Below are 26,685 nucleotides of genomic sequence, written 5' to 3'. Positions count from 1 at the left end.
AGGCCGTCCAGTCTCTGCCGAGCACAGTGCTATACAAATAAGTCTCAATCCCTGCTAGCACCTGCAGCACCTTGGAGTCACACATGGCTCACCCACCTCAGGGGAAGGTGTGAAAAAGTAGCCCAACAAAGAAGCTGCTGGAAATCGGTCCTGCCCCCGAGAAGGGTGATCAGGTGCGACCCCGTGGTGCTGCACTTCCAGACTGCTGGCGTGTCACCCCCAGACAAGGCTCCACAGCTGTCCCTGCAGGGGCCCTCCTGCCATGATGATTGATGGGACAGATGGCAACTCCTATGATGAGACATTAATGAAGTGTTGTTTGCTTTTGTCAACTATCATAAGCAAAGCGTTCATTTATTCTAGAAAAAGTGCACACAAAATATAGAGCCTAGCCAATAATGTAGATTTTATTTAAAAAATGCTCTGACAATGATTGACACCCAAACAAGCTGAATCCATCAACCATCTCGGGCCCAGGATCCAGGTTTTGTCAGCAGGAAACACTTGGTTTCTTCAGCAGGAAGCATGGGAATGCTTCTGAATAATGGATTGAAACAGACGTGCCTCTAGATTAGCGCTATTTGGTATTCTGGAATAAATGCTCTGGAGGAGGGGTTTGCCACAAAACCGTTAAACTCCTGCAGAGGGCGCTCCGCTCTTCTGAGTTGAAAATATCAAGGGGGAACTGGCAAGTTGAGGGGTGCTTCCTCAAGATGCACAGAGAGGAAAACGGGAACTCTAGGGTGCTGTTAATGTGCACGTGTTACATAGGAGGTTATAGGAGATTCACAGTTTCAAAACCCGTAAGTACTGTTAGTTGGATCATGAAAAGTGATAGGAGAATAGGCACCATGATCAGGGAAAGGAAATCTGAGAACACATTTCCTGAGGGCTGTGTGTGTGTGTGGTGTGTGTGTGGTGTGTGTGTGTGGTGTGTGTGTGGTGTGTGTGTGTGTGCGTGTGTGCCTGGCTAATAAACACTGTGGGGTGGTTCGTACCCTCAGACAGGATGTGGCCACATCTAATGAAAATTCTTGAAAGGCTATTTTTTTACTTGTTCATGTCAACTTTTTTATTGTGGAAAATTTCAAATACATAGTTGCTCCTCCTAATTCATGAGTTACAAATCTGCCAATTCAACTAACCATGGATGGAAAACATTACAAAATAACTTCATCTTTACTTAAGATGGACAGAATACATTTTGTGGTTACCTGTTAGGAATAGTGACTGGAATCATTGTCTCTCTGATGGTCCTACAGCAGGAGTTGCACCCCTGCGCTGGGAACTTCCTGTGCACATGTGCAGCCAAGCCTGCCCTGTTGCCATGGTGACACCCTGCTTAAAGGAGGTTCTGTGCACAACACAGGACTGTCAGTCTTGACCTTGAGTCCAGACACCATGGTCGGGGTAGAGAATTATGAGCACAATAATTATAATTGGCCACTGGACTTCAGACTTCAGCCTTCTTGCTTTTAATAAACTTTCTCACAGAAAACCCTTTTGATGATAAAACCTATATAATACACTTGCTGAGCTAGCTCTGGGTAATTATTCTCCATGAGAGGTTAATAATGTCCCATCTGGTCTCAGCTTTCTCTGTGTCTGTGTCTGTTTGTCTTTTCTCAATCCTCCACTGCCCCTTGCACATTTTCTGAATTAATGGCCACAAAGAACAATCAAGTGTGACAACTGTCTACCTAGCCCTTGGGTTGTCGTAGGCACTATGAGTGACCTGCATGTGATTTAAAGCACACAGCAGGATGTGTGCAGTCCACACGCACACCACACATACCCCCACCATTTTATATTTATATGAGGTCCTGGAACCAATCCCCTGTGGATACCAAGGAATGGCTGCAATAGTAGAGAAAGAGAAATTCCCAAGGCGATTGTCTCTAAAGTGTAATTCTTTGGTAGATCATTGAAGATGTTGATATAAAGCCAAGTGTATGAAGATAGGCTTCACTCCCCTTCTGCTACCTGTCTTCTCCCCTATTTCCTGTAGGTACCCTCCTCATTCATTTCTCGGTGGTCCTTACTAGACTTCCTGCTTCTCTTCCCCTCTCTCATCTTTGGGGGGCTTTTAAAGGTAGAAAACAGACTTACACAAAGTCTTCATGGAGCCAGCTGGGCTCAGGTGAGTCCTGAGGATATTAAGAAAGACCTGGCAAAAGTCTGCTCTGCAAACCGAGGATTTCTGAATCCATCTGTGCCTTTGGATACAGCTGAGTTTCCCTGGGGCCTGGGGGACATTCTGCAGGAGAGCAGGACGTGAGACAGGGGCCTGCTCCTTGGGAGCCCCCTGAACCAGCAGCTGATGTCTTGCAGCTTGCCCTTTAGAGGGGAAGGTGGACAGGAAAAGGACAGAATGAGCAAAATCTAATTCCTAGAGATAATTTTCTAACACATCAAGGTTGTATCTCCCCTGACGTTGGTTAGACTTTATCTACTGCCCACTGGCCACTCGGACCCCTCTCACCTTGCTCCTTTGTTTCCCCAGTGCTCACCTGCTTCAGAGACATGGTGCCCTCGACTCACCCTGGGCATTTGGTTGGTTTTCTGCTCTCCCATCTGCAACAGAAGCCTCGTCAGGATGGGCTTGCAGTCTGTTCTGTCCAGTGTCACCGAGCCCTCGATTTGTTGCAGGAGGCCAGCTCTGTATTGACTATCCCACTTCCCAGTCGACACAGAATTATTGGGTCACATGTCTCTGCTGGGGGATTTGTATTTAGTTAAAAAATTGCCAGAGCTCCTGCCCTCAAGACGGGATCCTGACTCTGAAGTCAGCTGTGAGTGTGGATTTTCTATCCAACGGAGATAAAAGGAGCCGGCAATTCCCAAGCCCCACATAGGCCAACAGCTTCGCATATTCCCTCAATATTTCATGTTAATAAATTATTTTTTTAATTGTAATGCATGAGTCAAACACTACTAAGACTGGAGTCCCCAGTCCACCTGCAAGACAGAGTCCCCAGAGACATAGGGCTTCTCTTCTCGAGGCTCTGTTTGCTTGTTTGCTTTAAGTCCATTTTCTTTTTCCATGGCAGAGATTTTCTACTAAATCTTTATTCTAAAAAAAATTAGAATTTCACTTTCTTCTCCTTTTCTGAGACACACAGTCACAAGCCAAGACTTCTCTTTCTCCCACTCCTAGCACAATCCTTACACTGATTAAATAACCAGTAAGCTGGTAAAATTATGTATACAGTATGATTTCATAACGGGGGCTCTGTACACCAGTATCTTGAGTTTCCATTCTTCATTTGATTACCTTTTGATGTCTCTATTGTTTCCTCTCCAAACATTCAATATGTAAAAAAATAGATATTCTACCAGTTTTTGTTTCAATTCTTTGACATTTATCACCTCCCTCTTCTCACCCAGTTACCCTCTGCCCTCACCTCCACGTTGACTCCGTCTGTGGCTGCTGTGGCTGTTTTGCTGGGGATGGAGCCCAGGGCCACCTGCAGGCTAGGCGAGGACTCTGCCACTGAGCCACACTCCCGCCCCAGGACACCCATCTTTTAACCTCTTTTCACAACCAAGCTGGGACCTCACTTGGAGCTGGAGCCTGACTGGGGCCAGACTCCCAGGGTCCCCCTGCTGGAGGAAGGTGTCATGAGTCAGCCCCACCCCCAACCTACAGATGTGGGACCCAGGGGAAAAGGAGGACAAGAAGGATGGCCAGATCTTGCTCTTGGCAAGAGCGATACAAATTGCACTAAAGAGTCAGGTGCGAGTGCCAGAAATGAAGCAAACACAAAATTAAAGCAGGTTAATTGGAAGAAAGGTGGAGAGATGCAGCCCACACAGTGTCCACCATGGGCAGAGACACAGTCAGGATCAGCAGCAGGGTCAAGAAGGAACCACAGGAGGAGGGGTCATCCAAGTGGCAAGAGCACACACAGGTCCTTATTGGACTGGATGAATACAGGGGTCATTTTAAGTGATGAAAGTCAATTTTTATGGGCTGAAACCCATGCCATCGGCTGTTCCCCAAGATAAATTTTGTTGATAACACTTGGATTCCAGATTTAACCAGGTTAACAAGCAGCGTTTTACAAAAGCAATTTATAATTTAAAATATTTTCATTCAGTTAATAGGGCAATTACAATTAATATTTAAATTTTCAAAATTAATTTAAGCCACATTATCTCTACTTAACCAAGCATTATAATGGAATCAAGCTAATAGCGTTACTTTGAGAAGGAAATTAGTAGTTGTGCAACTGCCTATGGTTCAAGAGCTGCTTAAGTGCAGGCTGCTATTACCATCACAAACAAAGCACTTTAATTTCCTTGTAAAGCATAGAACCAAGTGATTCGCAACCCCAGATGAGTTTGAAAACAGCAGGGTTATTCTTCAGGGGAACATGGAAGCGCCTACCTCGGTGTGCTGGGGAGCAGCACTCAGGTCTGTCCTCCATGGACTCTACCATATCTTGGTGCGTAAAGAGTGGCCCATTGCAAAGCTGGGCACAGAGCAGAAGAAACACAGTGAGAAGGCAAGACTCCAACGAAGCCCAGTCCTGGTAGCATTTTCTCCCAGAGAACTCTTGCTAATAGGGCAACAAACAAAATATTGAGAACCAAAATGCACAGAGACCATGCCATTAACTGGGTGAGGATGGCCTCACAGTTTTGGACATGCACAGGGAGATACAACTGGATTGGGGCTTTACTAAGAACCAGATAAAGTGATTGAGTTTTCTAAAGTTCTATGTGTGATGTTAGGCTTCATTGAAAATAATTCACGTACCCTACACTTCACCTGATTCAAGTGAAAAAATTAATGTTTTCTTTGTGAATTTTCAAAGCTGTGCAACTAGGAGCAGAGTCTAAATTTAGAGCCTTTTCATCAGTCCATGAAGAAATCATTGCCCCATGTTCTCATCCCAAATTCCTCCTGCCCCTTTCCCAACAGTCCTCAGTGTGTTTCTGCCTCTCTGGATTTGCCTACTCTCGATATTTCATAGAAATGAATTTTGCAGAAGGTGGTCTTGCAGGTGTGGTTCTTTTTCACTTAGCACCATGCTTTCAAGTTTCATCCACGTTATAGTAGATGTCAGTATTTAATTCTTTTAGGGCTAATAATATTCACTGTATGAATATATGTTCTTTTGCTTATCCACATATCAGGTGCTGAAAATTTAAGTGGTTTACATATTTTGGCAATTATGGGTAATGCTGCTACGAACACTTGTGAACCGATTTTGTGTGGCTGTGTATTTTCTTCAATATTTGTTTTTTAAGTAAAATTTTCCTCCTCTCATGATTGAAATAAATACTTTTCCTCCACCATGGTTAGGTTTTGTTACCAAGAAGTTTAAGTTTCTTTTAATACTTTTAGCTGACTATTATCAAAAATTCTACTGGTTACAATGAGCAGATGAATCATTCTCAAAATCGTTATTAATATGGTAAATTCCGTTTATATTTCCATGGCACTTTTTAACGTTGAAAGTAGAAAATGTTGTTAGATATAATTGAAATCTCTGCCCATTTGTGCCCCTGAATAATGAAAATCCTCTCATGTATCCAGACCTGGTGATATTTAATTTAAAATATTGTGATGATTCATTCATTTGGTTTTATGCTTTCTAATTATCCTCAAACGTTGCAACAAAAAGGTGGATTTTCTATGAATATGAAGCTTCAGACTCAAGAAAATTAAATAATTGAAAGGCAAAGCCTGAGCCCTTTGTCGATGGAAATGGGAGGTGACCTCTTAGGACAAGGAAGCTCTGGGTGCAACCCGGTGTCCCTGGCACTGGGCTAGGTGCCCTGTCTCCATGGACACCCCTCCACCCCAGGTGCTCAGGGTGTGGGGAGTCCAAGGAGGAGAGGCTGGGTGGGGAGGACTCACTGTTTCAGGTCGTGAGGACCCTGAGGCGCACACTTGCCCTCTTGGAAGGCAGAAATGGAGGGAGCCTCAAGGGGCCCCAAGGCCACATTGACCATCTGGTCCTGCGACTCTGCAGGGGCCCCCAGGAGCCTGTGTGACAGGTGACCCTTCCATTCAGGATCACCCATCCTGTGGCGACCTTAACACCTGGGACATAGGTGGCTTGTGCTACTCATCCAGCAATCTGCTGAGTAAATGAGGTTTAAAGAAATCACTCCAAGCACTTCCAAGCTCTGCGGACCTCCTGGGAACATTCTGGAAACAGCCATTTAGTGTAAATAACAAGTAGCTACACAGCCATGTTATATGTTTTCCAAAGAAGGCCTTCGGGGACTTTCCTAGACAAAACACCACTGAAGGGTCAGAGCTGTTGGGATCTCTGTGTGCGTGCTTCCCTTAAAGGGGAAAAGCACATTTTGTCAAAGCCCCGTCATTCACAAGCCTCATTCTGCAGCCTAAATGCCGCTCTAATTAGCTCATCATTCTTGCAGTGAGGGGCCAGCCATTCATGATACAAGATAAAACAAAACCTAAAAACAAAACCCTCCAGACTTCGCCTCATTGGGGGGGTCTTAAGGAGGAACCTCTCAGACACACTTGTTGTTGCCACTAAAGTCCCAGTCATGGCTGGTCACTAACAAGTTGTTCTGTTTTCCTTATTTAAATGAGTCTGAGTCTTTGTGATTAATGAATCACAAGAACACGTTTGGGGGATTCACAAGCCAGACAAGGAAGCAGAGGGCATGGAAGGCTGGACCCCTCTCCGTGGCCTGGGCTGAGCTCCCCAAGGACCCCTGAGCTTCAGGCCAGATGAAAGCTGTCTCTGTCAGGCCTGGCTCACTGGCTGACCCCTGGGGTGGACAGCACAGGTGGTGTGGGTAGGTGATTGACACAGGGTTGGGGAATCAATTGGAAAAACCTGGTCATGCCCTCCCGCCGGACGCTCCACGTCCCCCCTCCACACGCTGCACGTCAGTCCCCTGCCGCTGCCTCTGAGGGTCTGAGTCTTTCTTCAGGGAGAGAAGATGTTGGCTTTTTGTTAAGCGGTGATGGATGTGGGTGGCCGGTGTGGGCTGGGGTGGCTGTACCCAGGCACAGCTAGGTTTTGTCTCCTTGTCTAACTGAAGAGGCAGGAAGTCCTCGGCACGTTTTAGGGCTGGTCCTTTAGTGGTGGGGCCGCACGTCGGTCCCAGGCCACTCAGAGCCAGGCCCTGCCAGAGGAGGGGAGGAGGGAGGTCTGGGTGCACTCAGGAACAGAGACCCCAGGCTGTGTAGCCTAGCTCCATAACAGAGAGCAACAGGGACACGTTCTCGCCCACCCGAGCACAGGGGGTTGAGGAATGTGGCTGGACGGGAGGGAAAGCTTTGAAAAATAAATTAATCTGCCACAGCAGCATGTATCCACTGATTCTTCATGTTTCAATTCCAAATTTCTTCTGAGGAACCCCTCTTGGGAGGGAGGCTATCTTCAAGCCCTGGTGACATCTCAGGTCTCTATCCCTAATGTCATCTGGGTGAACGATCATGCACTTGTTTTTTAGAGCATTGAAACAGTATCTATTTCTGATACCAGAAAGCAAGTTGTGTCCAGGTAAGTACAATTATTTTATTGTATTTGTCACATCATAGGGCTGTGTCCAGCCTACAGGGGCCACTCAACATGTACCTGATGAAAGTTGAAAGAAATTAATCTTCCTTGTGTTCAGAAATTATGTTTTTTCAAATCCCTGTAGCCAGATAGAAATATCAATCTTGAAAGTCATTCATTAATCATACAACAATCAGATAAGCACCAATTTTGTGCCAAGCCCTGAGAGTTTACATTCATCTAAAACCAGCGTGCTCCAAGTGCCATACAGGATAAAAAGCAGATTGCCAATTTAGAGATTAATTTCATAATACCTTTATTTTGTTTATTTAGCTTTTTCTTTTTTAATGTGGTGCTGGGGATCGAACCCAGAGCCTCACACGTGCTAGGCAAGTGTTCTACCCTTGAGCCACAATCCCAGCCCCTCAGAGAATAATTTCAGATAATGAAAAGTGTTATGAAGGAAATTAAGTGGGTCGATGAGAGATGGTGATGTGTTGGGGGACAAGTTTAGATTTTGCTGGTTAAAGAAAGTATCTCTGAGGAAATGACCTAGGCTAGAAAACACAGAGACAGTTCATTCCATAGGCAGTTAATGGCACACACAAAGGCCCTGTGGCAGGCACTGATTTGGTTGCTTAGTAACAGGGATCAGATCAGTACTGCTGGAATTAAGGTGAGCAAGTAAAATTGAGGGATAGACTGTGAACCTAGCAAGATCAAGTGATGCCAGAGCAGTTATAAAAATTAAATTTGGGGGATATGATTGGTTTCTGCAAAATGAGTTTGCTTGGTTCATGGAAAACAGACTGAAGAGGAGGGACAGTCAGGTAGCTGTTACCAGGCCAGATATGATGGCAGTTTGTTTGCACCAGGATCATAGCAGAGGAACTGCCCTCTTAGATGCTGCATGCCCAACCCTGTAAACCACTGAATCTTACATCAAAGCTCTCTGTGGAAACTGATGGAGACTCCTCTGATTGTGTGGTTCCTGGGAGAGATGCAATGGGGAACCTGAATGGCTCCAAGAGCCTTCCCCACCCTGCCCTCTAGGGCACTGCAGAGGTTGGAGGTCTGAGAGAGGCCTCCATTGGCTCCATTACCAGCCATTAGGCAGGAGCCGAGATGGCACAAGGGGCTCAGGTATAGCCCATTAGGGCCTCAGCCCTGCAGAGCTCACAGGATTCAAGGACTCTCAAAGGTTCTTTGTTCGCCAAAACTCAGGCAGAGTCCCTTGTCCCAGTGTGCAAGCACTAAACATGGAAACTCACTGATGAGAGTGACAGGGCGGCTCAAGCCCCCACCCCAAATCATGGCTTGCTACACATCTGTAGGCCCCCAGGCTCTGGAAGGGTTGGCACTCACTTCTCTAATAATTCAGTCTGAATTTTGCAAGGGAAGCAAATGAAGCTCAAATATCCCATTCATGTCACAAGATGGCAGGTGTTTCCAGCTCTAGAATCTGGACAAGAAGCAAGGCCCAGTCCCCTGGCCTCATTTGCAAGAGCAATCATGGTTCCTGTCACCACTCTCAGCCCTGTCATTGCACCTGTTGGGTACCACACCATGGGCCAGGAATTGAACTCTGCTATTGCCCTTAAATTACAAAAGAACTCAGCAAGACAAGTGCTTATGGATTCCAGCATTAAATACTAGGGTTGCAGAAATCAGTGTATCTCTAGGAATCAGTTGTAATCACTGGTTTTATTCTGGGTGATTATTTGCCCATGGTTATATCGTTGAATAACACTAAATTACAAAATGATTCCCACTGAATTTTCAGTGCATCCTGCTGGAACAATTAGCTTGACATCTGGGGGATTTTAAAACATCATTTGATGCCTTTTAAACCCCCTTTCATCGAGAATAGAGCCAGTTTTGTGTCCAGAGTCTTTGACACGGAACAGTCCAGGGGAAGGGCAAAAATTATGAACATGGAAAGGGGATGGAGGATGTTTGAGAAAAAGGGGGTGCCCTGTCTCCTGAACTCCCCTGGGCATTTTTTAGAATGAGGAAAGACAGTTGGAAAACCTCGAGCCAAGGTGTTGGAAATGAGCCTGGGTAACTGAAACTCTGAAGTTTAAAGAATCATTAGAAAGCGACAGGAAATATGGCCCCAGGCAGCATGATGTATGGCTTCTAATGATGCTGGCTCCCTTTCTCCTCTTTTTGAAAACCTGTTGCCACTTAAGTTGAATGAGCACATAATTTGTGATCCAGATCAGGGCACACTGAAATCAAAAGGAGTCGCTCTTAATAACTGCAACAAGAAAACAGGGAAAGAGCAAACATAGACCTTACAACCACACAAATAAACTGGAATAGTGGGTCATCTGATCAGTGAGCCAGATTGAAACTATGAGTTGTTCTCACTTGTTCTTCATCCCTATAGAAGGTGGGCTGTCCATCAATGGGACAGAATTCTTCATTCTTTCTGCCAGTCACCTTAGTGTTTTGTGTTGTTTTGTTTAGGTTCTTTTTGGTTACTGGGGATTAAACCCTGGGGCACTTAACCACCACAGAGCCTCATCCCCAGCCCTTTTTATTTTTGATTTTGAAACAGGGTCTCTCTAAGTTGCTTAGGGCCTCGCTAAGCTGTTGAGACTGGCCTTGAAGTTTAGATCCTCCTGCCTCAGCCTCTGCAGCCACTGGGATTACAGGTGTGCACCACGGTGCCTGGCAGCGCTGTTGGGTGTTGAACGGGCCCTCCGAGGACTCATTCCTGTCTATATTTCTCCTTCCCAAGCTCAGTCTCTTCCTTCATGCTATGGAATATGCTCTGGGAGCTGAATTTTCAAAATTTCATTTACACATAGTAATTGTGCATTTCTAGGGGGCACAGTGGGATGGTTTCTGTAGGTATTTATGTCATGCAGAGGTCAAATCAAGGTGACAGGCACACCCACCACCTTAGACATGGAGTGTTTCCCTATTGGGAGAACATTTCAAATCCTCTCCTTTAGCTTCTGAACTACACAATGCGTTGTTAGCTGCCCTACTGTGTGACAGAGCTCCAGAACTTGTTCCCCATGTTACTTTGTGCCCATCAACAGACTGCCCTGGTCTCTCCTCCCCTGGACCCTCTCCAGTCTCTGGTGCCCTCTGTTCTCTGCAGTGTCTTTCTAATGCCATCTTCTACCCGACCTGGGGCTCGAGGCAATGAAGCCGGCTGAGCATGAAACCTCGGCAGCCATTAGAACAAATCTTCTGCTCTAGGTTCGTGTCTCAGGGGTTTTGTCCAGTGATGAGGAGCTGACTCGGGGGCTGGGTAAAAGCAGAGGTGGCACCCTTTCTGCCACCCTGTCTGCCTTTGGCATATGGAGAAAGAGAAGTTGGCTTCACAGGGACCTTGGAGGATGTCCATTGGGGCCCAGTCCTCGACCTCGACTGGGCCAGCAGGACCCGGTGGGAACATCCTAGGATGGGATGTGCCCCTTCCTTAAGGCTTTAGTGGCTGGAGGGTTTCCTGTGGCTATGAAGAAGGTAAACTCTGCCCCCCATTGGTTATCTTCTAGAACACAGGAAGGGGTGTGTGTGTGTGTGTGTGTGTGTGTGTGTGTCTGCTCTCAGCCCAATTAATTTGGCTCTGGGCTTTTATATTTTAATTAAAATAGCAGCTTTTGTAAATATTCATCAAACACAAATAAGTTTCCTGGTTCGTGAGGCCCCAGACCAGCAGGGAAGGATGTGGAGGAACACCTCCCGGGTGGCAAGCTCACCCCCAGGCATGCACAGGCGGCTCTGCGACCTGGGGTCTAGGGTCCATCTGATGAATCCCTTTTGATGAATTTATAAACAGCCAGTAGGTGTGAGGCATGTGGATGGGACCTGAGGACTCAGGGCAATCGAGCCCCTCCACCTGCCTGTGGGTGTGTCTTTCTGCATCTGTACCCACCCTTCACCACCAGGTGTGCCTGCACCTACAGTGTGGCACTGTCTCTCGGGCAGCATCTCCGTGAAACCATCCTGAAAACTTGTGAACACACATAAGTGCATATTCATGTGTATACGTACACACACGTGTGCCTGTATAGCAAGTGTGTGGGTGTCCACACACATACGTATGATGGGTACAGATATAAAGTCACCAGAGTGGAATAAAAAGTTAGGAGAAATATGGGCTCTGAAAATACAGTACTTCAAGTTCTGAAACTGGCCCATTCTTCTGGACGTTTGCCCATTCTTTCTGTGGATAACTTGTGTTCTGTTCCCATGCAAAGAAAGTCCCCAAACCTCAAACCTCAAGGCTTACTGTCAACATCTTTGTCCCGACTCTACATGTCCTACATGTCCACTGCTGGCCAAGCAGCTTCCCTCCCCTGGTTTCCTTGCTGAGACATCAGCCACTGTCTGGTCATGCCAGATGGACAAGAGAGCATATGGACACTCCCTCCAGAGTCTGCGTGGACACAGAGGCTTGGTGGAGTGAGGAAGGAAGAATGGCCACCCACAGGGAGGTGCAGGCAGGAAGGATGACCGTGGGTCTCAGTCAGCTTTCCACGGCAGTGACCAGCTATCTGATCAGAACAACTGAAAAGAGGGACATTCATGTTTGCCTGTGGTTTCAGAGCTCTCAGCCCAGGGCCAGCAGCTCCACTGCCCTGTGCCTGAGAGTAAACGGGGTGGCAGAGGAAGCAGGGAACAGAGAGAGAGGGAGGAAGGGGTCAGGGACAAGACACACCCTTCCGAGGCACACCCTGACCTTCTTCCCCAGCTAAGCCCTGTCTCCTGTAGTGACAGAAGGGACTCGGTAATACCCTTAGGTCTCTATAAGCTGCTCACCTTGTCCCCAGCAGAAGATGGTGGAGAGTTCACCCGTTTCCTTGGCCTTTCTATGGTGACTACATTGAAGTAGGTTCTAGCTGTGTCTGGACACTCAAGGGTATTCTACAGTTGGCCAGAAGAAAACCCAAGCCTGGAACAGATGATTGGAGGGTCCTGTGTGTTTGGCATTTGGACATCCCATCGCTAAACACCAAGGGGGCTGTTCTGCTTGGGTTTGGACTGAAACTGAAAGATCAACACAAAGCCAAGCAGGATCTCCGAGACAGACCTGCGTGAACAGGCATCACCAGTAAAGGAGGGCTCACCAGTTGTGGGCTCCCTCCTGCTCAGTCTGGGCCAGTGCTTTCTTTGGTTGGATAATAACCTTGTCTACTGATAAGGTCCAGCCTCATGATTTGCTGCACATGATGATAAGCATCAGGAAGAAGTGGCAGTGGCCTTCTGAATACCCCACAATTCCTTTAGAAATACCACAGGAGAACAAAGCCTTCACTTGAAAGTTTAGGCAACTTGAGAGACTTTGCCACTAATTTAAACAGTGTGGATTGCAGCACATTTTCATGTCAACTGTGGATGGGGTTTGGCCAGCCAGATGAGCTTCTTGAATCAGCATACTGGCCACTTGGAAACCACATGATACATCACCTGGGTTGGCACCACAATCTCTTGCACATCTGTGAAGCATGTGCCCTATAATACTGGTGTTACTATTATTTTGTGCTTTCTTCTCTGAATATAAAAAATACACCTGCACAGGGCATTATATATTTTAAGCTCTCTTCTGCCATCTGTTACTTTAGCATCTCCATCATTTTTCAAGCATACATATTACAAATATGCTCTCCTATTAGTTGAGGAGGGAAAGAAAGTTTTACTAGAAATAGCAAGAAGGAAAGACAGAGAATGCCACAGCAAGATGGGGTAGAAAATCAATCCCGGAATGTTCACCCCGTCATGAATTGTTCAGACTATCCCCAAATGTTCAGTAAGGCTGATTCAAATTGTGAAATGCTCTGCATGAGTTATCAGTCACCACAATAAAGCTGTGTAACAAACAGCCCCAAATTCAGTGGCTTAAGGAGTTAATTTGTCATGGTTTACAGACCGTGGGTCCACTGGGCAGTTCTGCAGGTCTTGGCTGGGATTGGCTTTGAGATTTTTCTAGTCTTGTCTGATGCCCACTCACCAGCTTGGCAGGGATTCCTCACTGGTTGGCTGATGTGGTCTGACCTCAGCTGGGAAGTCAGCACTCCTTCCCCAGATCCTTGGTTCAGAGTGGGCCAGACCAGGCTTATTTTTATGCTGGAGGCTGAATTCCAGGAGGGAAAGAAAAAGAGTGGAGACATCCTGAGAAGTTGGCTAATAAAGAACAATTGTCATATCCACTTTATTCTATAGACCAAAGCCAGCCACAGGGCCACCCCATAAATAGGTGGAAAATTAGATTCTCCAAGAGCCCTTGGTTGAGGATTGCTGGGAAGTGGGGAGGGAGCAGGTCCTCCCCTGTCTTCTCTGCCCTGCAGGTGGCCAGCTCAGCTTTCAGCAGCTTAAGAGGAGCAGAGAGCCCCAGGCCTGCAGGGCAGCTCTGAATGGATACAGCAACTGCTCTCCATTAGCTCAAAAGTCTTGGATGTTTTAGCTTTCCCTCCTGGAACTCAGCCTCCTGCATACAAATCAGCCTGGTCCAGCTCACTCTGGACCAAGGATCAGGGGAAGCTGAGCTGGAAGTTTGGAAGGTTGACCCTGAACAGACTGGATGTCCTTGGTGTTATGACAGAGAGGACAGTGGCAGCCCCTGATCTGTCTACATGTATCTGCCTAGGGACCTCCCTCTGCGCTTTGCTTGACCTTCTAACTGGCCTTGGGCTGCAGCCTGGGCACACATTTCCAAGGAGAAACTTTCCAACTGCTAATGTTCTGGTTTTGGTCTCTAAGCAATATTTGAACTTCTCGAGTCCCCACTGGAACTCTGACTGTGTGTTTGGGTGAACTGTGTCCCTCTGAAGCCAACACCAATTCAGAGCTGGTGTTTTCCTAAGCTGCACACCACCCAGTTGGCAAAGCACCTGGCACAGACCTGAAACTCAATAAAATATTTTAAAATGTGGTAAGAGTTTGTCACACAGGATTTTCTTTCTTAGCATGTGTCTAAGTGTATAACACCGTGTTGTCAATCACAGGTGCACTGAGGAATGGATTTCGAATACAATTTAGCCACGTTTCTGAGCATGTATGTAAACCTGATTTCATGTCAAACCAGAATTACATTTCCCACTGGATTCTGAGTAAACAATTCACATTATCTGGGGGTGAGAAGGCAATTGACATACCTGAACTTTGGAAAGAACATCCTCTGTATAAAACTCACCCTTCAGGACCTTCAAACAGAAAGCATGACCAGATCAACATTCCCACTAAATGATGTGATTTCTTATCACGTGAGTATTTCATGTCTTCTCATGTGAGTATTTCATGTCTTCTTATCACGTGAGTATTTCTTACCACGTGAGTATTTCATGTCATACTCACATGATATTAAGTCAGTATTAAGCAACTCATGGAGAGTAGGTTGCTATCAAATAAAACAGTATGTGAAAATGATCAGTGGACATAATGTTTCTCTCCTTCACAGTTGGTTTGCTGCAGAGTTTTCCATGATACTCTTCAAAGATGTGTGATTACTGCGACTAGGGAAAAGCATTTGGTGGCACTGCTGCTTTGGAACAATAATGACAGTGAATCAAGGGTAGGAATGAATCATGGAGCAGCCACAGACACCATGCCTAAGGAGGTGATTGTAAGTGCTGCTGGCCAGTATTCTCCTACAAAGTTCCATGTGGTGTCCTCTTCTACAAGGTTCCTTCGGTGTCCACTGAGCTGAGGACACTGTGGGTCAAGGAGTCTTCTCCTCCAACTGTCTGGCTCAGCCTTGTTTCTAGTGTTAACCTTCACTAGTCCTTTACCCCAGTCCTGCTGGTCCCATCCCACCCCTGATGGCCCCTGCGTCCCTGGCTCTCCTCCCCACCTCAGAAGCTCTTTTATGATGGGGCCACATGGATTTATCTCAGCATCCCAAAATGACCAGCTGTAGCCTATCTCGACTAGACACTGCCAAAAGAGACTCTTAGTATTTTAAGTCATCATTTTCATGTTGGATTATATCTCCAAATTTTCCGGCAACTTCAACTTCACCTAAGGTGAATCTTGTTCATAGTTCTGAATTAAAAAATATCATGAATGATAAATATTGTTAGGAACTTATGATCTGCCAGGCCTTGTGCTAAGGAGTCCGTTGGCCTGTTCCTATCTATCCCACACAACAGTTGTGGGAAGGGGGAACTATTGTCACTGCATAGCTTAGGGCAGCTAATTCCTGATTAGGCTCTTCTTTAAATTCTTCTGTAACTGATCGTAGCGTCTGGACACTTTATTTGTTGGCTGGTGATTTAGATGAAATGGCGGATACATGCTCATTTTAAATCTGTACGAGAGAAGATTTTTCTTTCCCTTCTTACTGACATCCTTCCCTACCCTTTCTCCCTCACCCTCTATGAAATTTTTCTATTAAGGCATAGAGAAGGTACCTCAGAGAGGTGCAAAAAATGGCAGGAGGGAAATCCAAGATGGCCTTCCAGTCCGTCACTGGTCACCCCAACCAAGTCATCTCACATCTTACGGATCTTTCTCTAGGAACACTGTGGAGAAAGGGTGGTAAAAGTCTGCCTCCTGAGATTGGCTGCGATTGGTGCTGCTCAAACGTTTGCATTCCTTTACAGGAAGAAGTGTGTTGTTTTACACTAGTCTCCATGAGGCTGTCTCAGGCTGTGGAACTTGTAGCAGATGAAAGGCATCGCATGGTCTCTGCACTCATTCACTTGCGCTGTGTGTGAATTATTGCACACTTGTATGTCCCAGATACAGTACCACATTCCCTTTTTGGAGGATGACAGTCCCTGAAACCATCACGAATCCTAACGCATGTGAAGTGTACTTAGATGGACCCTGGATAGGCAAGAGCCTCCCTGTGCCTCTGGACTACAACCTTTATTTACAGCCGTGATGTAAATGGCCACATAGATGCATGGGGCGATGGTGGAATGAAGATATTCTTTCATCATTTTTCCTGTACAGGCTGCGTTGAATTTAAAAATTCAAATCCTCAGGATCTCTGCTCAGGAAGATGCTGGTGATAGTGCCCGGGCCCTGACCACTAAAACCCTGTTGGAGCTGCAGGGTTGGGCACTCAGGCTCTCACCTGCTAGGACTTTTGAGGTGACCATCTTAAAGAAGACGTGGGAGGTGGGGGACCCTTGGAAAAGTGAGGGGAGAGTTTCTTTCCTTCCAATTTCACACGTAAGACCTCTTAGATGACCCTTACTGCTCTGGTGAAATCCCTGGGGACATGAAGCTTACCCAAACTCTGTGAAGCTGTATAGTTCAATGTTTTTCTTGGATTAGTTTGCTTTTCTTCATGAAAAAATATCTGGGGGTTAACTGCTTAAATAATATCCTCCCCTCTTTTTAAATGAAGGATTCATATACCCTAAATTGGCATCAAGCATTGGTTTCATTTAGTTGTATTTTATGGCAATTTCTTTTCCTGCTCCCTTGACTGAAATGCAATCCTCATCAATTCTTCCAGAATTTATTTATTCATTGGTGCTGGAGACTAAATCCACATCTTACCATGTGCTCTGCCACTGAGCTGAACCTCAGCACCTCTCCTGGTTGCTATTTAAAGGCATTTATACTAGTCAATTGGACTACTTTGCATCTTGTTTCCTTCATATGAGGCTACGTGGAGAAACAGTTTAATGAAAAAACAGTTTGTTTATATATATATATATATATATATATATATATATATATATATAATTACATATTACATATTACATAGTGCCTAGCATGTGTGAGACCACTAAAGTTCAGATTGAGATCCTGCAGAACCTCTTTTTTTTATTTTGTTGTAATTCATATTTTGCTTTCTAATAGAAAGTGACCAGTTATTCCCATCTTGACTCTAGTGACACCATGGCACAGCGACGCCAAAGGGCCTGCCTGGAATCTTGGAGAACCCAGCATCCCAGAGTCACATCAGGAGCCTGACTGAATTTCAAGACCTTCATGATAACAGTTTGGGTCTCTGTTTACTCACTTATTTGGGAGGAAATGTTCAAAAATAATTTTGCTTTTCATCTGGCTTGGCTTCTTTGCCAGGTTGCCATTCTTCAAAGATGGCAGGAGGCTCTGTCTCATCCTTCTCCGTTTCCCAGTCCTCTACCTAGGGTTAGAGAGTGTGTGCTGGGCTGAGTCTTCTGGTCCTCAAATCGTCTGTACAAGTGGGTGTCACCATCCACCAGAGAGCTCCACCAGAAGCACTGAGGGGCCAGCTCTCAGCACACATGTTCATTGGCCACTTACCTGCTCAGGGAGATGAGCACTTCCCATCCACAGTGTCATTGCCTGTAATATTATTTACATGATGGATTTCTTGCCACTTTTAAAATTTAACTTTTGTTTTTAAATTGACAGGTAAAATCATATTTATCATGAGCACAATGTTTACACACACACACACACACAAAGTCATGATTGATGAACTTTTGCATTATCTGTGCATTAACATATATTATATTACCATGAGAGCACTTCAGTATGTGTTATGGCTTTACAAAATGCTGTTATTGTCCCCAGGCACAGATTTATAACAGGGCTCTTGAACACAGTCCTCCTGTATGACTGAATGTCCCACCACTGTCCCAACAGCCTCCCCTCCTCCACTCCCAGCCTTTAATGGAGAAGGCAGAGCTTCAGGAAGGTCCAATTTCAAGTATCCGGTAAGTAATTATGTGGATTAATTCTCAAAGAAACACTAAAAATGGATTAGTGATAATTTGGTTCCATGTTTTCCTGAGTGTGGCAGAATTCTAATGATGGCAAATATTAAATGGCTTTGAGTCACAGTAAGAAAGATTCTTCCTAGTCAAATTATTTTTTAATTCTTCAAATTATATCAAGGAGAAAAAAATCTCATTTGGTGCTAGAACATCTTTATATTCCCAACATTAGCAAATTTCTTTCTTTCTTTCTTCCTCCCTCCCTCCCTCCCTCCTTTCCTTCCATCCTCCCTCCTACTTTCCTCCTTCCCTCCCTCCCTCCTTTCCTCCCTTCCTCCCTCCTTTCCTTCCTCCCTCCCTCTCTCCTTTTGTTAGAGTCTGTAAACAAGTCAGGATGGCACCTGGAATTTTGCCAGAGAAATGTTAGGGTCTGTAAACAAGTCAGGATGACGCCTGGCATTTTGCCAGAGGGAGTGGTTTGTGAAGTAACGCCAGCAAGCCATTAAGTGTGGAGATTCCTTATTGGTTGACTGCTGTATTGAGTTTATATTAATTAAGATAAGCTGTGTGGAATGTATATATATTGCTCCTGTCCTACAATAAACGGCTCCCATTCCTGCTGTATCAATCTACACAAGTTCCTCGTCACCCCCTGGTTATTTCGATGCAGCCGGACTGCGGCACCTTTTCTTCCTTCCTTCCTCCCTCCCTCCCTCCCTCTCTCCTTTCCTTCCTCCCTCCCTCCTTCCCTCGTTTCCTCCCTTCCTCCCTCCCTCCTTTCCTTCCATCCTCTCTCCTCCTTTCCTCCCTCCCTCCCTCCCTCCTTTCCTCCCTTCCTCCCTCCTTTCCTTCCTCCCTCCCTCTCTCCTTTTCTTCCTTCCTTCCTCCCTCCCTCCCTCCCTCCTTTCCTTCCTTCCTCCCTCCCTCCCTCCCTCCCTCCTTTCCTTCCTTCCTCCCTCCTCTCCTTCCTTCCTCCCTCCCCCTTCCCTTCCCTTCCCTTTTCCTTCCTTCCTTCCTTCCTTCCTTCCTTCCTTCCTTCCTTCCTTCCTTCCTTCCTTCCTTCCTTCCTGCCACAGTCCGGCTGCAGCAAAATAACCGGGGAGTGATGAGCAACTTGTGTACATTGATACAGCAGGAGTAGGAGCCATTTATTGTAGGACAGGAGCAATATATATACATTCCACACAGCTTATATTAATTAACATAAACTCGATACAGCAGTCAACCAATAAGGAATCTCCACACTTAATGGCTTGCTGGCGTTACTTCACAAACCACTCCCTCTGGCAAAATGCCAGGCGCCATCCTGACTTGTTTACAGACTCTAACATTTCCCCCTTCTGTTTAATTTAAATAACAACCATAGTGGTTTTTACACAAACACCATAAACAATCTGCTACAAGCAGAAGGGGAGGATACAAAATGCCACAATACCAAGCCAATTGATGGCTCCATGTAAGAAGCCCTTGGAAAAATTATACCAGCAATGACACCATTTGCAAAGATACCGAGTTATAATTTGTTGTAGATTACAGTTTGTTGTCTCAGTCCAGGTAAAGCAGTGTCTCAATAGATTAACTTACAGTACAGGTAAATCACAGTCCAGGTAAGTTCTGTAGGCAGCTAGCTTAAATCACAGTCCAGGTAAGTTCTGCAGGCAGCTAGCTTGATCCGAAGTCTCGTCCGGTTCTCAGCAACACTGGAAATTCTTCCACCTCCATCTTTACCGGCACTGGGATGAAGGCAGGAACTCCAGCAATGCTGGCTAAAGAAAATCCTGTAGTATTCCAGCAGGCACTAAGAAAACAACCTTCTGAACAATTTAGTACATTATCTCAAGGTTTTTTTACATTTGAAATAAGCCTTGATAGTGTTCATTACTCATTAGCTTCCAGATGTGGGAGAACCATTGTAGCTACTGGCCTTGGAAATGATTAAACTTCAGGGACGTGGCCATCTTCTGCCTGCAGCATCCTGGGCAGCCCCAGAAGGACCTGGGGAGAGTCCGGGGAGTGTTCCGGACTCAAACTGCTTCCGGGCACAGGTTTGGATTTGGGCTCTCGCAGTGGCATCCCGCTCCCTGGGTGGGGGGCAGGAAGAGCCTGCTGCCGGCACTTGGAAAGTCCTTGTTGTGCATTGACAGGCTTGAGCACCTGGCAGCCGCCGCTCCGATTTATGCACCCTCTGGTAACAAAAAGTATTCATTAATAGCCTTTTGCTGCAATTTTTTTCTGATAATCCTTCTTCTTTTGAACTTTCTTTTTCTTTCTGACTAGAGTTTCTGGGCTCTTATCAACACATGCCCTAACTATTCTTGGTTCCACTGGGGTGCCTCTTTCCCTTAGTAATTTACTTGACACCCCTTCCATATTTTCGTCACAAAGACAATACAACATTTCAAGACAAAACAAGACACAAACATACTGTATCAATCATCAATCTTCTCCATTTTCTCGAAATGGCCATTTTTCCTCTCACCCTATCTGCCTAGGGACGAGCAGATTTGCTCCCGTCCTATCTATGGACGGGCAGCTTTTTTTCATCACTTACCCCTGAGTGTCCCGGGGCTCCCTGTATGGGCCACCATCTGCCGCAGTCCGGCTGCAGCAAAATAACCGGGGGGTGACGAGCAACTTGTGTACATTGATACAGCAGGAGTAGGAGCCATTTATTGTAGGACAGGAGCAATATATATACATTCCACACAGCTTATATTAATTAACATAAACTCGATACAGCAGTCAACCAATAAGGAATCTCCACACTTAATGGCTTGCTGGCGTTACTTCACAAACCACTCCCTCTGGCAAAATGCCAGGCACCATCCTGACTTGTTTACAGACTCTAACACCTTCCTTCCATTCTTTCTCTCTTCCATGAAGGAAGACTGGCCATTAGTTCGGATACTTGGAACTTTCACCTTTGGTGTGTCCACCATGTTTTCCCATGGCTGCTTTCTGTACAGGGAAAGGGGTGCAAGTGTCTCATTAAGGCTAATGATAATTTTCTCTTAAATAAAATTTTCATTAAACATTACTAATTCCATTACTTAGTCATGGGGTGTGGCAGGAGGGATTTCTAAGGCTGTATATAACATTTATGTGTACAGAGGGAGCAAACAAAATGAGAAAAGAAAAGAATAAAGAAAGTAGGTAAAGGAGAGACTTCCTTTACACACTCACCTAACTCCCACTTGTGAGATCAGAGTTGAACAATGCCCACTGGAGGCTGGGCAGGTCACCCTCAGCTGTGAACAAACCCATTTTCCAGATGAAAGCACAGGGATGCTTAACTCAAGCCCCAAAGGCAAAAGGGCACAGCCATTATCTCAGCAGAGACAGAGATACAGGGACCCTGAATTCAAAACATCCCTGGCCATGGCCACGTCTGCAGGTTTTGCCAAGCGGTGGGACCTCTCTCAGATCCATTCTTCCCAATCTAAATCACCACCAGGGTTAAAAGAGTTGGTAAACACCAACTGCACACTGGGTTCCATCCACCTAAAGATTTTAACAGATAACCGATAGCATCTTTGGGGATCTTGACAACTGCATTTATTGGTTTTCTGACCCTAGACACATCACTCAGCATACTTATAAATGCAGAGATAGATTGATGTCTATAAGATGGATAGGTAGATAAATAAATGGGAAAATGTAGGCACAGGTATAAATTTTTATGCACAATTTGGAGTAAATGATACACCCCAACTTATTGAAGTCTTATAAGTAGACTAACATACACCAAGCCCAGGACTTTGTGAGTGATCAGTAAGTTGTACTTATTGCACTTTTCCAAATCAGAAAGTAAAGTTGATTTTCAAACTCCTCCCACTTATGTCTTGACTTTTTAACTTTTGAGGAGCTTCCTCATAGAGCCGTTGAAGCTCGTGAGAAGTCTACAGGGACAGAATGTCCTATATCCCTATCTCATGTATTGTAAGAGGACATGATGTCCTGGGAAGTCATATATGTTGATGAATTCACAGTTAATCCTACAGAAACAACCCACAAAAACAAGAAGAAATTGAGATATCAGGACTCACAAACTCTGATTACTATTTCCCTGCATTTAAATCAAATTAGTCATGATATTAATAGGCCCCAAGTACCTTTTTGATTTCTTACCATGCAGCAGCACAGTCTGAAGAATTTTAGATGCTTAATTCTACTCAGTTTTCAGCACTGTCCTAATAAATGGGCCTTTTCTTAAGATGCTGTTTCACAGATCAACAAACTAAGGAGCCGAGGTAAGATAATGAGCGATTTGAGGCTGAGCCAGGATTTGAAGCCAGAAGTTTACTCCAGAATTGAAGGCTTTAACTGCTGTACCATGCACTAAATGGACCTGTGGGAGCATGTGAAAGAAAGCCCAGTAAGTTCTGAGTTTCCTTAGATGGTGGCATGAAGTTTCTAAATTCATCTTTATTTCTACATCTAACTTTAAGAATGCAAGTACATTTTTCTTCAAGTATTTGTGGGCCATTTGTATTTCTTCTTTCGAGAAGCATCTGTTTAATTATTTTGTCTTTTTATTGGTTAATTTGTTTCCTTGGTGTTGATGTTTTAAAGTTCTTTATATATTCTGATTATTTCTCCACTGTGGAGGAGCAACTGGCAAAGATCTTTCCCCTTCATGCTTTGGTTTCCTTTGCTGGGCAGAAGCACAGTGTTTCATGCACAGGAAATGAAAACAAACTTCAAAAAGAGCAAATGAATTAATCTCACCAGAAAAGTAGCTTAGCCACGGAGTAAGTCTGAATAAAACATTAGAAATAAATCAAAATGAATTAAAATAATAATTGCTTTATAATACACTGAATATAAATGGGCTCAACTTTCCAATTAAAAGATGTAGACTGGCAGAGAGGATTGTCAGGGCCTAACCATATTTTATTTAAAAGTGACTCATCTTTCAGGCAAAGATATTCATATGTGGAAGATGAAAAATTGGAAAAAATATATATCTTGCAAATGGAAACCAAAAGCAAGAAGGAGTAACTACTCTCATATCCGACAAAGCAAACTTCAAGCCAAAATTAATCAGAAGAGCCAAGAAAGGTCATTTCATACTGGTAAAGAACTCTAACAAAAAGTTATAATCAGGGGCTGGGGATGTGGCTGAAGCGGTAGTGTGCTTGCCTGGCATGCGTGCGGCCCGGGTTCGATCCTCAGCACCACATACAAACAAAGATGTTGTGTCTGCCGAAAACTAAACAATAAATATTAAAAAATAAATAAAAATTTAAAAAAAGTTATAATCATTGCAAGTATTTATGCCACCAATGTGAGTGCAGCTACATAAATAAAACAAATGCTATGAACATAAAGTCACAGATAGATTCCAATACAATATTCCTGGGTAATTTCAATATATCTCTTACTAATAGGTAGGTCTTCCTGTAGATCTTAAAAACCTTTTCTTTGATTTCTTAATACCCAGAGCTCCCACAGTATTTCAACCTAGGCACATGCTTGCAGTTTACACAATAATTATAACTCGTTGACTTGTGCTAAATAGGAATCTACCCACATGCCACATTTCATGCCTACTTTCTTGACTCTAAAACTCTGAGCCTTCATAACTAAAGTAGGAAGCTATCCTGACTACTTAATTGAATGATGACTGACCTAAGAAACGGAGTCTTAGGTGTATGAACTTCATTTCAGTTCCAGCTTCACATTTCTGGTGGAGGACAGAGGCACCAAGGACACACACTGGTCTCCATGTTCCCATCTTTGTGAAGGGTACCTTCATTCCACTTGCCACTGGCCCCATGACTCCCAAATGCTCACATATTTGTTCACTCATGCTTTCTGTAGACATTTAATTGGGGGCAACTTGAATTTTTGTAATGGCTATAGAATTTGCGTCAAGTGTCCAGGGTCAAGTATCCAGTAGGGTGTGGCTAGAGGAGGTGGATAATTGGGGGCTCCATCACCCTAGTATAGGAATCCCTCCCTCATCAATGGGGTGAATAGGAGGTGAGTATAAAATCTCCTTAACCTCATACAGTGTTTTAACCCTGACTAATGAAGGGGATTTAGGCCAAATTTTGAAGTAGGAAAGGTAATGCAAATTTTATGATCATGTATGACCATGTAGGATAGAAAGCAAGGATGACATGGTATGTCAAGAGTTGGCACTTAGGCTTGGTAAGATCTATTGTCCCAATCTATTGGACCCTATTGTCCAGAATCAGGACTAATAGCAGCTTTCTTGGCCTGGAAAAAGAAGTTAAGAGCAAATTAGAGAGCTAGCTTTAAGCTAGTTTCTCATTCCTCATATTATGGCAAAGTTTGAATGCAAAGATGATAAGATCTACACCAGATTTATAACTCAGTGGCTCTCAAATATGCACCAGAAGCTAAACTGCTTGATTATCAGCTTAACTACTGAGAAAATTTACTAAATAGAGCAAATTCACTATCCACTGCTGCCTTTCATGAATTATAACATTAGTTCTAGTATACAGAGCCCTGAAGGTAATGGACCTTCCCTGTACCCCTGAAGTTAAGTACGTTTTAAACACATATTTCAAAGTTGTTTGAATAAAAATATCCACCATTAGGTTGGCATAATTTCAGAAGGTAGGAGGCCTTGCCTTACCTGGTATCTGTAATTCCAGCTAGGATAATTTCAAACAATGACTATCTGAGTGTGTTATTTCAAACAACGACAACCTGAGTGTGTTATTCACCTTTTCATTGCTGTGACCAAAATACCACACACAGAGGAAGGATCGTTTATTTTGCCTCACGGTTTCATATATTCAGTCCACAGTTGGCTGGTTCCACTGCTCTGGACCTTTGGTTCCAGAGTGACGCAGAATATCATGGTGAAAGGTTGTGAAGCTACTCACCTCATGGCCGTCAGGAAGCAGAGAGAGAGAAGGGGAAGAAACCACAGGAAAGAGGGACCCTCCCAGGGCATGCCCTCAGTGACCCACCTCCTCCAGCTATGCCCCATCTACTACAGTTGCCACCTAGTTAGTCCATGTAAATGTACTGGTTAGGTTATAACTCTCACAGTCCAAGCATTTCACCTTGGAACTTTCCTGTGTTAACACAAGAGATTTGGAAGACACCTAATATCCAAACCATAACACCTGACTGATACCATGAGACCAAAACGCTGTGTCTGTCAATGCATTGGAACACTCCCTGTAAAGTCAGAAAGGGAAGCTAATGACCTGCAGACCCAAGGAGGAAATGACTTTCTCTCCCTCTCCTCCAAAGGAAACCATCAGGAGAAAAGGCAGGAAAGCCATAGAAGTAGCTCTATGTATGTTAACATGGAATGATCTTTATGGGTTAGACTGAGCAACATAAAGTGAGATCAGAGCTCAGAGTAGGATATGCTTCTATATGTATTTTTTAAGGGTGAAATGTATGTGGATATGCACTGGATAACTCTACAGTTTACACAATAATTATAACTCATTGACTTATGCTAATCTAGAAAGGATTCTCTGTGAAGATAAGAGCAGGGGACACGGATGGTAAGGCAATTAATTCTCAATGCTTCTAGCTGTTGCAAACTCCTTTGCATTGTTTGATTTTTTTTAATTATGGATAATATAAATTGATTTTTTACAACATATAAACATTAATGTTTTTAATCTTGTTACAATTTTTATTATAAATGCCCCCCAAATACCATGTATTAAAGTCTTGGTTGAGCTATACCTTTAAGATGTGGAGCCTATTGGGAGGAAGCTAAGTCACTGGTGTGGATTGAAGGGCATATTGGGACCTCAGCCTCTTTTTCTCTCTGTTGTCAGCTGCAGGAGATCTGTAGCTTTGCTCAGCTCCCCCCTCCCTGCCTTGAGGTTCTGCCCACCACAGTCCTGGAGCATTGGGGCCAGGTGACCATTGATTGAAACCATAAGACAAAACAAACCTTTCATCTCTTTGAGTCGATTATCTCAGGCATTTTGTAACGGGATGGAAAACTGACTAAAACACCCCCCAGCATAGAAAATAACCATAGCAACTTTAATATTTTAATTTCTTATTAAGTTTCTTATTCAAAGCCAGACCATATATTATCATATTTTCACTTAGTGGTTATGATCTTCTCCCAATTGGGTATTAAGCAATCCCAATTGACAGAATGGAAGCTGAGGAAGGCTAAGTAATCACCCAGAGCTACACATCCGTCATTTAGACCCCTGACCCACCATTTCTGTGTGAAATCCAAGCTAATTTACCACTGAATTCGAAAATTCTTTAAATTTCAGACAGGTTCCAGCTGCAGTATCACATGTACACTTTTATGACTCTTTTGCTCAAATCTATAATCTTTTCAAGGTTGTATTAAGAAACTGGGGGAGTAAGTTTAGGGTGATTTCCAAGAGGAAAGTTTTCATTGGAGATCACATGCCTTAAGCTCATATCATAATTTAACTTTTTTTTTTCAAAATCATTAACAAAAGGATAAACTCTTACTCATTTTTCCAAATTGCTGAAATTATTTTTTAAAACAGTGTTTTGTGTTCCGCAGCAGCTCATCCCTGCGGTTTTAATGCTGCTACTCCATCTTCCATCTTTTGACTGAATTGCCT

This window comes from Spermophilus citellus (genome assembly GCF_964194105.1).
Source record: "Spermophilus citellus genome assembly, chromosome: 3".
NCBI classification, from domain to species: Eukaryota; Metazoa; Chordata; class Mammalia; order Rodentia; family Sciuridae; genus Spermophilus; species Spermophilus citellus.
Note: the sequence above shows the minus strand (reverse complement) of the source record.